Below are 13,305 nucleotides of genomic sequence, written 5' to 3' on the forward strand. Positions count from 1 at the left end.
CGTTGCTTAAATTGCGTAGACTTCTATTGTGAAACTTGAGAACAAAGCAATGTTCGTCAAAGCTTTTCTAAATTGCATATATTTCTATTGTGGAACTCATGAATTAAACAATCCTCATCCAACCTTTGCTTAAATTACATAGACTTCTATTGTTTAACTCAAAAATTAACCAATGTTCATCAAAGTTTGCTAAATTGCGTAGACTTTTATTTTGGAACTCAGGAATTAAACATTGCTCATCAAACCTTTGCTTAAACTGCATAGACTACTATTGTGGAACTCAAGAATTAAACAGTGCTCATCAAAGTTTTGCTTAATTGCATAGAATACTTCTATTGTGGAACTCAAGAATTAAACAATTATTATCAAAGCTTTGCTAAATTGTATAGACTTCTATTGTGGAACTCAAGAATTAAACAATACCCATCAAAGGTTTGCTAAATTGGATACACTTCAAATGTGGATATGAAGAATTAAACAATGGTCGTCAAAGCTTTGGTAAATTTCATAGATTATATCTACTGTGGAATTCAAGAACTAAGCAACGCTCATCAAAGCTTTGCTAAATTGCGTCGACTTCAATTGCGAAACACAAGAATTAAACAATACTCATCAACGCTTTGCTAAATTGCTTAGATATCTATTGTAGTATTCAAGAATCAAAAAATGCTCATCAAATCTTTGCTAAATTGCAAAGACTACTTCTATTATGGAACTTTAAAATTAAAAAAGATTCTCATCAATGCTTTGCTAAATTCCATAGACTTCTATTGTTAAACTCACGAATTAAACAACGCTTATCAAAGTTTTGCTAAATTACAGACTTCTATTGTGGAACTCAAGAATTAAACAGTGCTCATATAAAAGCTTTGTTAAATTGCATAGAATACTTCTATTGTGGAACTCAAGAACTAAACAATTCTTTTCAAAGCTTTGCTAAATTGCATAGACTTCTATAATGGAACTCAAGAATTTAACAATGCTCATCAAAGTTTTGCTAAATTGCATAGACTTCAATTTTAGAAATCAAGAATAAAACAATGCTCATTAAAGCATTGGTAAATTTCATAGATTACTTCTATTGTGGATCTACAGAATTAAGCAATGCTTATCCAAGTTTTGCTAAAAGGCATCGACTTCTATTCTGGAACTTAGGAATTAAACAATACTCATCAAAGCTTTGCTAAATAGCACAGACTTCTATTCTAGAAGTCAAGAATTAAACAATTTTCATCAAAGCATTGCTAAATTGCATAGACTACTTCTATTATGGAACTCATGAATTAAACAATACTCATGAAAGATTTGCTAAATAGCATAGACTTCTATTGTGGAACTCAAGAATTAAACAATCCTCATCCAACCTTTGCTTAAATTACATAGACTTCTATTGTGGAACTCAAAAATTAACCAATGTTCATCAAAGTTTGCTAAATTGCATAGACTTCTATTTTGGAACTCACGAATTAAACATTGCTCATCAAACCTCTGCTTAAACTGCATAAACTTATATTGTGGAACTCAAGAATTAAACATTGCTCATCAAAGCTTTGCTTAATTGCATAGATTACTTCTATTGTGGAACTCAAAAATTAAACAATTCTTATAAAAGCTTTGCTAAATTGTATAGACTTCTATTGTGGAACTCAAGAATTAAACAATACCCATCAAAGCTTTGCTAAATTGGATACACTTCAAATGTGGATATGAAGAATTAAACAATGGTCGTCAAAGCTTTGGTAAATTTCATAGATTATATCTACTGTGGAATTCAAGAACTAAGCAACGCTCATCAAAGCTTTGCTAAATTGCGTCGACTTCTATTGCGAAACACAAGAATTAAACAATACTCATCAATGCTTTGCTAAATTGCTTAGATATCTATTGTAGTATTCAAGAATCAAAAAATGCTCATCAAATCTTTGCTAAATTGTATAGACTACTTCTATTATGGAACTTTAAAATTAAAAAAATTCTCATCAATGCTTTGCTAAATTGCATAGACTTCTAGTGTTAAACTCAAGAATTAAACAACGCTTATCAAAGCTTTGCTAAATTACATAGACTTCTATTGTGGAACTCAAGAATTAAACAGTGCTCATAAAAGATTTGTTAAATTGCATAGAATACTTCTATTGTGGAACTCAAGAACTAAACAATTCATTTTAAAGCTTTGCTAAATTGTGTAGACTTCTATAGTGGAACTCAAGAATTTAACAATGCTCATCAAAGTTTTGCTAAATGGCATAGACTTCAATTTTAGAAATCAAGAATAAAACAATGCTCATTAAAGCATTGGTAAATTTCATAGATTACTTCTGATGTGGATCTACAGAATTAAGCAATGCTCATCCAAGTTTTGCTAAATGGCATCGACTTTTATTCTGGAACTTAAGAATTAAACAATACTCATCAAAGCTTTGCTAAATAGTATAGACTTCTATTGTAGAAGTCAAGAATTAAACAATTTTTATCAAAGCATTGCTAAATTGCATAGACTACTTCTATTATGGAACTCATGAATTAAACAATACTCATGAAAAATTTGCTAAATTGCATAGACTTCTATTCTGGAAATCAATAATTAAACAACGTTCATAAAAGCTATGTTAAATTTGATCGACTTCTATTGTGGAAATCAAGAATTAAACAACGCTCATCAAAGCTTTTCTAAATTCCATAGACTTCTATTGTGGAACTGATGAATTAAACATTGCTAATCAAACCTCTGCTTCAATAGCATAGACTTCTATTGTGGATCCCGTGAATTAAACAATGTTCGTCAACTCGTTGCTTAAATTGCGTAGACTTCTATTGTGAAACTTGAGAACAATGCAATGTTCGTCAAAGCTTTTCTAAATTGCATATATTTCTATTGTGGAACTCATGAATTAAACAATCCTCATCCAACCTTTGCTTAAATTACATAGACTTCTATTGTTTAACTCAAAAATTAACCAATGTTCATCAAAGTTTGCTAAATTGCGTAGACTTCTATTTTGGAACTCACGAATTAAACATTGCTCATCAAACCTTTGCTTAAACTGCATAGACTACTATTGTGGAACTCAAGAATTAAACAGTGCTCATCAAAGCTTTGCTTAATTGCATAGAATACTTCTATTGTGGAACTCAAAAATTAAACAATTCTTATCAAAGCTTTGCTAAATTGTATAGACTTCTATTGTGGAACTCAAGAATTAAACAATACCCATCAAAGCTTTGCTAAATTGGATACACTTCAAATGTGGATATTTAGAATTAAACAATGGTCGTCAAAGCTTTGGTAAATTTCATAGATTATGTCTACTGTGGAATTCAAGAACTAAGCAACGCTCATCAAAGCTTTGCTAAATTGCGTCGACTTCAATTGCGAAACACAAGAATTAAACAATACTCATCAACGCTTTGCTAAATTGCTTAGATATCTATTGTAGTATTCAAGAATCAAAAAATGCTCATCAAATCTTTGCTAAATTGCGAAGACTACTTCTATTATGGAACTTTAAAATTAAAAAAATTCTCATCAATGCTTTGCTAAATTGCATAGACTTCTATTGTTAAACTCACGAATTAAACAACGCTTATCAAAGTTTTGCTAAATTACATAGACTTCTATTGCGGATCTCGTGAATTAAACAATGTTCGTCAACTCGTTGCTTAAATTGCGTAGACTTCTATTGTGAAACTTGAGAACAAAGCAATGTTCGTCAAAGCTTTTCTAAATTGCATATATTTCTATTGTGGAACTCATGAATTAAACAATCCTCATCCAACCTTTGCTTAAATTACATAGACTTCTATTGTTTAACTCAAAAATTAACCAATGTTCATCAAAGTTTGCTAAATTGCGTAGACTTTTATTTTGGAACTCAGGAATTAAACATTGCTCATCAAACCTTTGCTTAAACTGCATAGACTACTATTGTGGAACTCAAGAATTAAACAGTGCTCATCAAAGTTTTGCTTAATTGCATAGAATACTTCTATTGTGGAACTCAAGAATTAAACAATTATTATCAAAGCTTTGCTAAATTGTATAGACTTCTATTGTGGAACTCAAGAATTAAACAATACCCATCAAAGGTTTGCTAAATTGGATACACTTCAAATGTGGATATGAAGAATTAAACAATGGTCGTCAAAGCTTTGGTAAATTTCATAGATTATATCTACTGTGGAATTCAAGAACTAAGCAACGCTCATCAAAGCTTTGCTAAATTGCGTCGACTTCAATTGCGAAACACAAGAATTAAACAATACTCATCAACGCTTTGCTAAATTGCTTAGATATCTATTGTAGTATTCAAGAATCAAAAAATGCTCATCAAATCTTTGCTAAATTGCAAAGACTACTTCTATTATGGAACTTTAAAATTAAAAAAGATTCTCATCAATGCTTTGCTAAATTGCATAGACTTCTATTGTTAAACTCACGAATTAAACAACGCTTATCAAAGTTTTGCTAAATTACAGACTTCTATTGTGGAACTCAAGAATTAAACAATGCTCATATAAAAGCTTTGTTAAATTGCATAGAATACTTCTATTGTGGAACTCAAGAACTAAACAATTCTTTTCAAAGCTTTGCTAAATTGCATAGACTTCTATAATGGAACTCAAGAATTTAACAATGCTCATCAAAGTTTTGCTAAATTGCATAGACTTCAATTTTAGAAATCAAGAATAAAACAATGCTCATTAAAGCATTGGTAAATTTCATAGATTACTTCTATTGTGGATCTACAGAATTAAGCAATGCTTATCCAAGTTTTGCTAAAAGGCATCGACTTCTATTCTGGAACTTAGGAATTAAACAATACTCATCAAAGCTTTGCTAAATAGCACAGACTTCTATTCTAGAAGTCAAGAATTAAACAATTTTCATCAAAGCATTGCTAAATTGCATAGACTACTTCTATTATGGAACTCATGAATTAAACAATACTCATGAAAGATTTGCTAAATAGCATAGACTTCTATTGTGGAAATCAATAATTAAACAACGTTCATAAAAGCTTTGTTAAATTTGATCGACTTCTATTGTGGAACTCAAGAATTAAACAACGCTCATCAAAGCTTTTCTAAATTCCATAGACTTCTATTGTGGAACTGATGAATTAAACATTGCTCATCAAACCTCTACTTCAATAGCATAGACTTCTATTGTGGATCTCGTGAATTAAACAATGTTCATCAACCTGTTGCTTAAATTGCATAGACTTCTATTGTGAAACTTGAGAACAAAGCAATGTTCATCAAAGCTTTTCTAAATTGCATATACTTCTAATGTGGAACTCAAGAATTAAACAATCCTCATCCAACCTTTGCTTAAATTACATAGACTTCTATTGTGGAACTCAAAAATTAACCAATGTTCATCAAAGTTTGCTAAATTGCGTAGACTTCTATTTTGGAACTCACGAATTAAACATTGCTCATCAAACCTTTGCTTAAACTGCATAGACTACGATTGTGGAACTCAAGAATTAAACAGTGCTCATCAAAGCTTTGCTTAATTGCATAGAATACTTCTATTGTGGAACTCAAAAATTAAACAATTCTTATCAAAGCTTTGCTAAATTGTATAGACTTCTATTGTGGAACTCAAGAATTAAACAATACCCATCAAAGCTTTGCTAAATTGGATACACTTCAAATGTGGATATGAAGAATTAAACAATGGTCGTCAAAGCTTTGGTAAATTTCATAGATTATATCTACTGTGGAATTCAAGAACTAAGCAACGCTCATCAAAGCTTTGCTAAATTGCGTCGACTTCAATTGCGAAACACAAGAATTAAACAATACTCATCAACGCTTTGCTAAATTGCTTAGATATCTATTGTAGTATTCAAGAATCAAAAAATGCTCATCAAATCTTTGCTAAATTGCAAAGACTACTTCTATTATGGAACTTTAAAATTAAAAAAAATTCTCATCAATGCTTTGCTAAATTGCATAGACTTCTATTGTTAAACTCACGAATTAAACAACGCTTATCAAAGTTTTGCTAAATTACATAGACTTCTATTGTGGAACTCAAGAATTAAATAGTGCTCATATAAAAGCTTTGTTAAATTGTATAGATCTATTGTGGAACTCAAGAACTAAACAATTCTTATCAAAGCTTTGCTAAATTGCATAGACTTCTATAATGGAACTCAAGAATTTAACAATGCTCATCAAAGTTTTGCTAAATTGCATAGACTTCAATTTTAGAAATCAAGAATAAAACAATGCTCATTAAAGCATTGGTAAATTTCATAGATTACTTCTATTGTGGATCTACAGAATTAAGCAATGCTTATCCAAGTTTTGCTAAATGGCATCGACTTCTATTCTGGAACTTAGGAATTAAACAATACTCATCAAAGCTTTACTAAATAGCACAGACTTCTATTCTAGAAGTCAAGAATTAAACAATTTTCATCAAAGCATTGCTAAATTGCATAGACTACTTCTATTATGGAACTCATGAATTAAACAATACTCATGAAAGATTTGCTAAATAGCATAGACTTCTATTGTGGAAATCAATAATTAAACAGCGTTCATAAAAGCTTTGTTAAATTTGATCGACTTCTATTGTGGAACTCAATAATTAAACAACGCTCATCAAAGCTTTTCTAAATTCCATAGACTTCTATTGTGGAACTGACGAATTAAACATTGCTCATCAAACCTCTGCTTCAATAGCAAAGACTTCTATTGTGGATCTCGTGAATTAAACAATGTTCATCAACCCGTTGCTTAAATTGCATAGACTTCTATTGTGAAACTTGAGAACAAAGCAATGTTCATCAAAGCTTTTCTAAATTGCATATACTTCTATTGTGGAACTCAAGAATTAAACAATCCTCATCCAACCTTTGCTTAAATTACATAGACTTCTATTGTGGAACTCAAAAATTAACCAATGTTCATCAAAGTTTGCTAAATTGCATAGACTTCTATTTTGGAACTCACGAATTAAACATTGCTCATCAAACCTTTGCTTAAACTGCATAGACTTATATTGTGGAACTCAAGAATTAAACAGTGCTCATCAAAGCTTTGCTTAATTGCATAGAATACTTCTATTGTGGAACTCAAAAATTAAACAATTCTTATCACAGCTTTGCTAAATTGTATAGACTTCTATTGTGGAACTCAAGAATTAAACAATACCCATCAAAGCTTTGCTAAATTGGATACACTTCAAATGTGGATATGAAGAATTAAACAATGGTCGTCAAAGCTTTGGTAAATTTCATAGATTATATCTACTGTGGAATTCAAGAACTAAGCAACGCTCATCAAAGCTTTGCTAAATTGCGTCGACTTCTATTGCGAAACACAAGAATTAAACAATACTCACCAACGCTTTGCTAAATTGCTTAGATATCTATTGTAGTATTCAAGAATCAAAAAATGCTCATCAAATCTTTGCTAAATTGCAAAGACTACTTCTATTATGGAACTTTAAATTTAAAAAAAATTCTCATCAATGCTTTGCTAAATTGCATAGACTTCTATTGTTAAACTCACGAATTAAACAACGCTTATCAAAGTTTTGCTAAATTACATAGACTTCTATTGTGGAACTCAAGAATTAAACAGTGCTCATATAAAAGCTTTGTTAAATTGCATAGAATATTTCTATTGTGGAACTCAAGAACTAAACAATTCTTATCAAAACTTTGCTAAATTGCATAGACTTCTATAATGGAACTCAAGAATTTAACTCTTTTCAAAAAAGAATTTAACAATGCTCATCAAAGTTTTGCTAAATTGCATAGACTTCAATTTTAGAAATCTAGAATAAAACAATGCTCATTAAAGCATTGGTAAATTTCATAGATTACTTCTATTATGGATCTACAGAATTAAGCAATGCTTATCCAAGTTTTGCTAAATGCCATCGACTTCTATTCTGGAACTTAGGAATTAAACAATACTCATCAAAGCTTTGCTAAATAGCACAGACTTCTATTCTAGAAGTTAAGAATTAAACAATTTTCATCAAAGCATTGCTAAATTGCATAGACTACTTCTATTACGGAACTCATGAATTAAACAATACTCATGAAAGATTTTCTAAATAGCATAGACTTCTATTGTGGAAATCAATAATTAAACAGCGTTCATAAAAGCTTTGTTAAATTTGATCGACTTCTATTGTGGAACTCAAGAATTAAACAACGCTCATCAAAGCTTTTATAAATTCCATAGACTTCTATTGTGGAACTGACGAATTAAACATTGCTCATCAAACCTCTTCTTCAATAGCAAAGACTTCTATTGTGGATCTCGTGAATTAAACAATGTTCATCAACCCGTTGCTTAAATTGCATAGACTTCTATTGTGAAACTTGAGAACAAAGCAATGTTCATCAAAGCTTTTCTAAATTGCATATACTTCTATTGTGGAACTCAAGAATTAAACAATCCTCATCCAACCTTTGCTTAAATTACATAGACTTCTATTGTGGAACTCAAAAATTAACCAATGTTCATCAAAGTTTGCTAAATTGCATAGACTTCTATTTTGGAACTCACGAATTAAACATTGCTCATCAAACCTTTGCTTAAACTGCATAGACTTATATTGTGGAACTCAAGAATTAAACAGTGCTCATCAAAGCTTTGCTTAATTGCATAGAATACTTCTATTGTGGAACTCAAAAATTAAACAATTCTTATAAAAGCTTTGCTAAATTGTATAGACTTCTATTGTGGAACTCAAGAATTAAACAATACCCATCAAAGCTTTGCTAAATTGGATACACTTCAAATGTGGATATGAAGAATTAAACAATGGTCGTCAAAGCTTTGGTAAATTTCATAGATTATATCTACTGTGGAATTCAAGAACTAAGCAACGCTCATCAAAGCTTTGCTAAATTGCGTCGACTTCAATTGCGAAACACAAGAATTAAACAATACTCATCAACGCTTTGCTAAATTGCTTAGATATCTATTGTAGTATTCAAGAATCAAAAAATGCTCATCAAATCTTTGCTAAATTGCAAAGACTACTTCTATTATGGAACTTTAAAATTAAAAAAAATTCTCATCAATGCTTTGCTAAATTGCATAGACTTCTATTGTTAAACTCACGAATTAAACAACGCTTATCAAAGTTTTGCTAAATTACATAGACTTCTATTGTGGAACTCAAGAATTAAACAGTGCTCATATAAAAGCTTTGTTAAATTGCATAGATCTATTGTGGAACTCAAGAACTAAACAATTCTTATCAAAGCTTTGCTAAATTGCATAGACTTCTATAATGGAACTCAAGAATTTAACAATGCTCATCAAAGTTTTGCTAAATTGCATAGACTTCAATTTTAGAAATCAAGAATAAAACAATGCTCATTAAAGCATTGGTAAATTTCATAGATTACTTCTATTGTGGATCTACAGAATTAAGCAATGCTTATCCAAGTTTTGCTAAATGGCATCGACTTCTATTCTGGAACTTAGGAATTAAACAGTACTCATCAAAGCTTTGCTAAATAGCACAGACTTCTATTCTAGAAGTCAAGAATTAAACAATTTTCATCAAAGCATTGCTAAATTGCATAGACTACTTCTATTATGGAACTCATGAATTAAACAATACTCATGAAAGATTTGCTAAATAGCATAGACTTCTATTGTGGAAATCAATAATTAAACAGCGTTCATAAAAGCTTTGTTAAATTTGATCGACTTCTATTGTGGAACTCAAGAATTAAACAACGATCATCAAAGCTTTTCTAAATTCCATAGACTTCTATTGTGGAACTGACGAATTAAACATTGCTCATCAAACCTCTGCTTCAATAGCAAAGACTTCTATTGTGGATCTCGTGAATTAAACAATGTTCATCAACCCGTTGCTTAAATTGCATAGACTTCTATTGTGAAACTTGAGAACAAAGCAATGTTCATCAAAGCTTTTCTAAATTGCATATACTTCTATTGTGGAACTCAAGAATTAAACAATCCTCATCCAACCTTTGCTTAAATTACATAGACTTCTATTGTGGAACTCAAAAATTAACCAATGTTCATCAAAGTTTGCTAAATTGCATAGACTTCTATTTTGGAACTCATGAATTAAACATTGCTCATCAAACCTTTGCTTAAACTGCATAGACTTATATTGTGGAACTCAAGAATTAAACAGTGCTCATCAAAGCTTTGCTTAATTGCATAGAATACTTCTATTGTGGAACTCAAAAATTAAACAATTCTTATCAAAGCTTTGCTAAATTGTATAGACTTCTATTGTGGAACTCAAGAATTAAACAATACTCATCAAAGCTTTGCTAAATTGGATACACTTCAAATGTGGATATGAAGAATTAAACAATGGTCGTCAAAGCTTTGGTAAATTTCATAGATTATATCTACTGTGGAATTCAAGAACTAAGCAACGCTCATCAAAGCTTTTCTAAATTGCGTCGACTTCAATTGCGGAACACAAGAATTAAACAATACTCATCAACGCTTTGCTAAATTGCTTAGATATCTATTGTAGTATTCAAGAATCAAAAAATGCTCATCAAATCTTTGCTAAATTGCAAAGACTACTTCTATTATGGAACTTTAAAATTAAAAAAAATTCTCATCAATGCTTTGCTAAATTGCATAGACTTCTATTGTTAAACTCACGAATTAAACAACGCTTATCAAAGTTTTGCTAAATTACATAGACTTCTATTGTGGAACTCAAGAATTAAACAGTGCTCATATAAAAGCTTTGTTAAATTGCATAGATCTATTGTGGAACTCAAGAACTAAACAATTCTTATCAAAGCTTTGCTAAATTGCATAGACTTCTATAATAGAACTCAAGAATTTAACAATGCTCATCAAAGTTTTGCTAAATTGCATAGACTTCAATTTTAGAAATCAAGAATAAAACAATGCTCATTAAAGCATTGGTAAATTTCATAGATTACTTCTATTGTGGATCTACAGAATTAAGCAATGCTTATCCAAGTTTTGCTAAATGGCATCGACTTCTATTCTGGAACTTAGGAATTAAACAATACTCATCAAAGCTTTGCTAAATAGCACAGACTTCTATTCTAGAAGTCAAGAATTAAACAATTTTCATCAAAGCATTGCTAAATTGCATAGACTACTTCTATTATGGAACTCATGAATTAAACAATACTCATGAAAGATTTGCTAAATAGCATAGACTTCTATTGTGGAAATCAATAATTAAACATCGTTCATAAAAGCTTTGTTAAATTTGATCGACTTCTATTGTGGAACTCAAGAATTAAACAACGCTCATCAAAGCTTTTCTAAATTCCATAGACTTCTATTGTGGAACTGACGAATTAAACATTGCTCATCAAACCTCTGCTTCAATAGCATAGACTTCTATTGTGGATCTCGTGAATTAAACAATGTTCATCAACCCGTTGCTTAAATTGCATAGACTTCTATTGTGAAACTTGAGAACAAAGCAATGTTCATCAAAGCTTTTCTAAATTGCATATACTTCTATTGTGGAACTCAAGAATTAAACAATCCTCATCCAACCTTTGCTTAAATTACATAGACTTCTATTGTGGAACTCAAAAATTAACCAATGTTCATCAAAGTTTGCTAAATTGCATAGACTTCTATTTTGGAACTCACGAATTAAACATTGCTCATCAAACCTTTGCTTAAACTGCATAGACTTATATTGTGGAACTCAAGAATTAAACAGTGCTCATCAAAGCTTTGCTTAATTGCATAGAATACTTCTATTGTGGAACTCAAAAATTAAACAATTCTTATAAAAGCTTTGCTAAATTGTATAGACTTCTATTGTGGAACTCAAGAATTAAACAATACCCATCAAAGCTTTGCTAAATTGGATACACTTCAAATGTGGATATGAAGAATTAAACAATGGTCGTCAAAGCTTTGGTAAATTTCATAGATTATATCTACTGTGGAATTCAAGAACTAAGCAACGCTCATCAAAGCTTTGCTAAATTGCGTCGACTTCAATTGCGAAACACGAGAATTAAACAATACTCATCAACGCTTTGCTAAATTGCTTAGATATCTATTGTAGTATTCAAGAATCAAAAAATGCTCATCAAATCTTTGCTAAATTGCAAAGACTACTTCTATTATGGAACTTTAAAATTAAAAAAAATTCTCATCAATGCTTTGCTAAATTGCATAGACTTCTATTGTTAAACTCACGAATTAAACAACGCTTATCAAAGTTTTGCTAAATTACATAGACTTCTATTGTGGAACTCAAGAATTAAACAGTGCTCATATAAAAGCTTTGTTAAATTGCATAGATCTATTGTGGAACTCAAGAACTAAACAATTCTTATCAAAGCTTTGCTAAATTGCATAGACTTCTATAATGGAACTCAAGAATTTAACAATGCTCATCAAAGTTTTGCTAAATTGCATAGACTTCAATTTTAGAAATCAAGAATAAAACAATGCTCATTAAAGCATTGGTAAATTTCATAGATTACTTCTATTGTGGATCTACAGAATTAAGCAATGCTTATCCAAGTTTTGCTAAATGGCATCGACTTCTATTCTGGAACTTAGGAATTAAACAGTACTCATCAAAGCTTTGCTAAATAGCACAGACTTCTATTCTAGAAGTCAAGAATTAAACAATTTTCATCAAAGCATTGCTAAATTGCATAGACTACTTCTATTATGGAACTCATGAATTAAACAATACTCATGAAAGATTTGCTAAATAGCATAGACTTCTATTGTGGAAATCAATAATTAAACATCGTTCATAAAAGCTTTGTTAAATTTGATCGACTTCTATTGTGGAACTCAAGAATTAAACAACGCTCATCAAAGCTTTTCTAAATTCCATAGACTTCTATTGTGGAACTGACGAATTAAACATTGCTCATCAAACCTCTGCTTCAATAGCATAGACTTCTATTGTGGATCTCGTGAATTAAACAATGTTCATCAACCCGTTGCTTAAATTGCATAGACTTCTATTGTGAAACTTGAGAACAAAGCAATGTTCATCAAAGCTTTTCTAAATTGCATATACTTCTATTGTGGAACTCAAGAATTAAACAATCCTCATCCAACCTTTGCTTAAATTACATAGACTTCTATTGTGGAACTCAAAAATTAACCAATGTTCATCAAAGTTTGCTAAATTGCATAGACTTCTATTTTGGAACTCACGAATTAAACATTGCTCATCAAACCTTTGCTTAAACTGCATAGACTTATATTGTGGAACTCAAGAATTAAACAGTGCTCATCAAAGCTTTGCTTAATTGCATAGAATACTTCTATTGTGGAACTCAAAAA

Source organism: Lactuca serriola, chromosome 2, assembly GCF_051521515.1.
Source record: "Lactuca serriola cultivar US96UC23 chromosome 2, Lser_US96UC23_V15, whole genome shotgun sequence".
NCBI classification, from domain to species: Eukaryota; Viridiplantae; Streptophyta; class Magnoliopsida; order Asterales; family Asteraceae; genus Lactuca; species Lactuca serriola.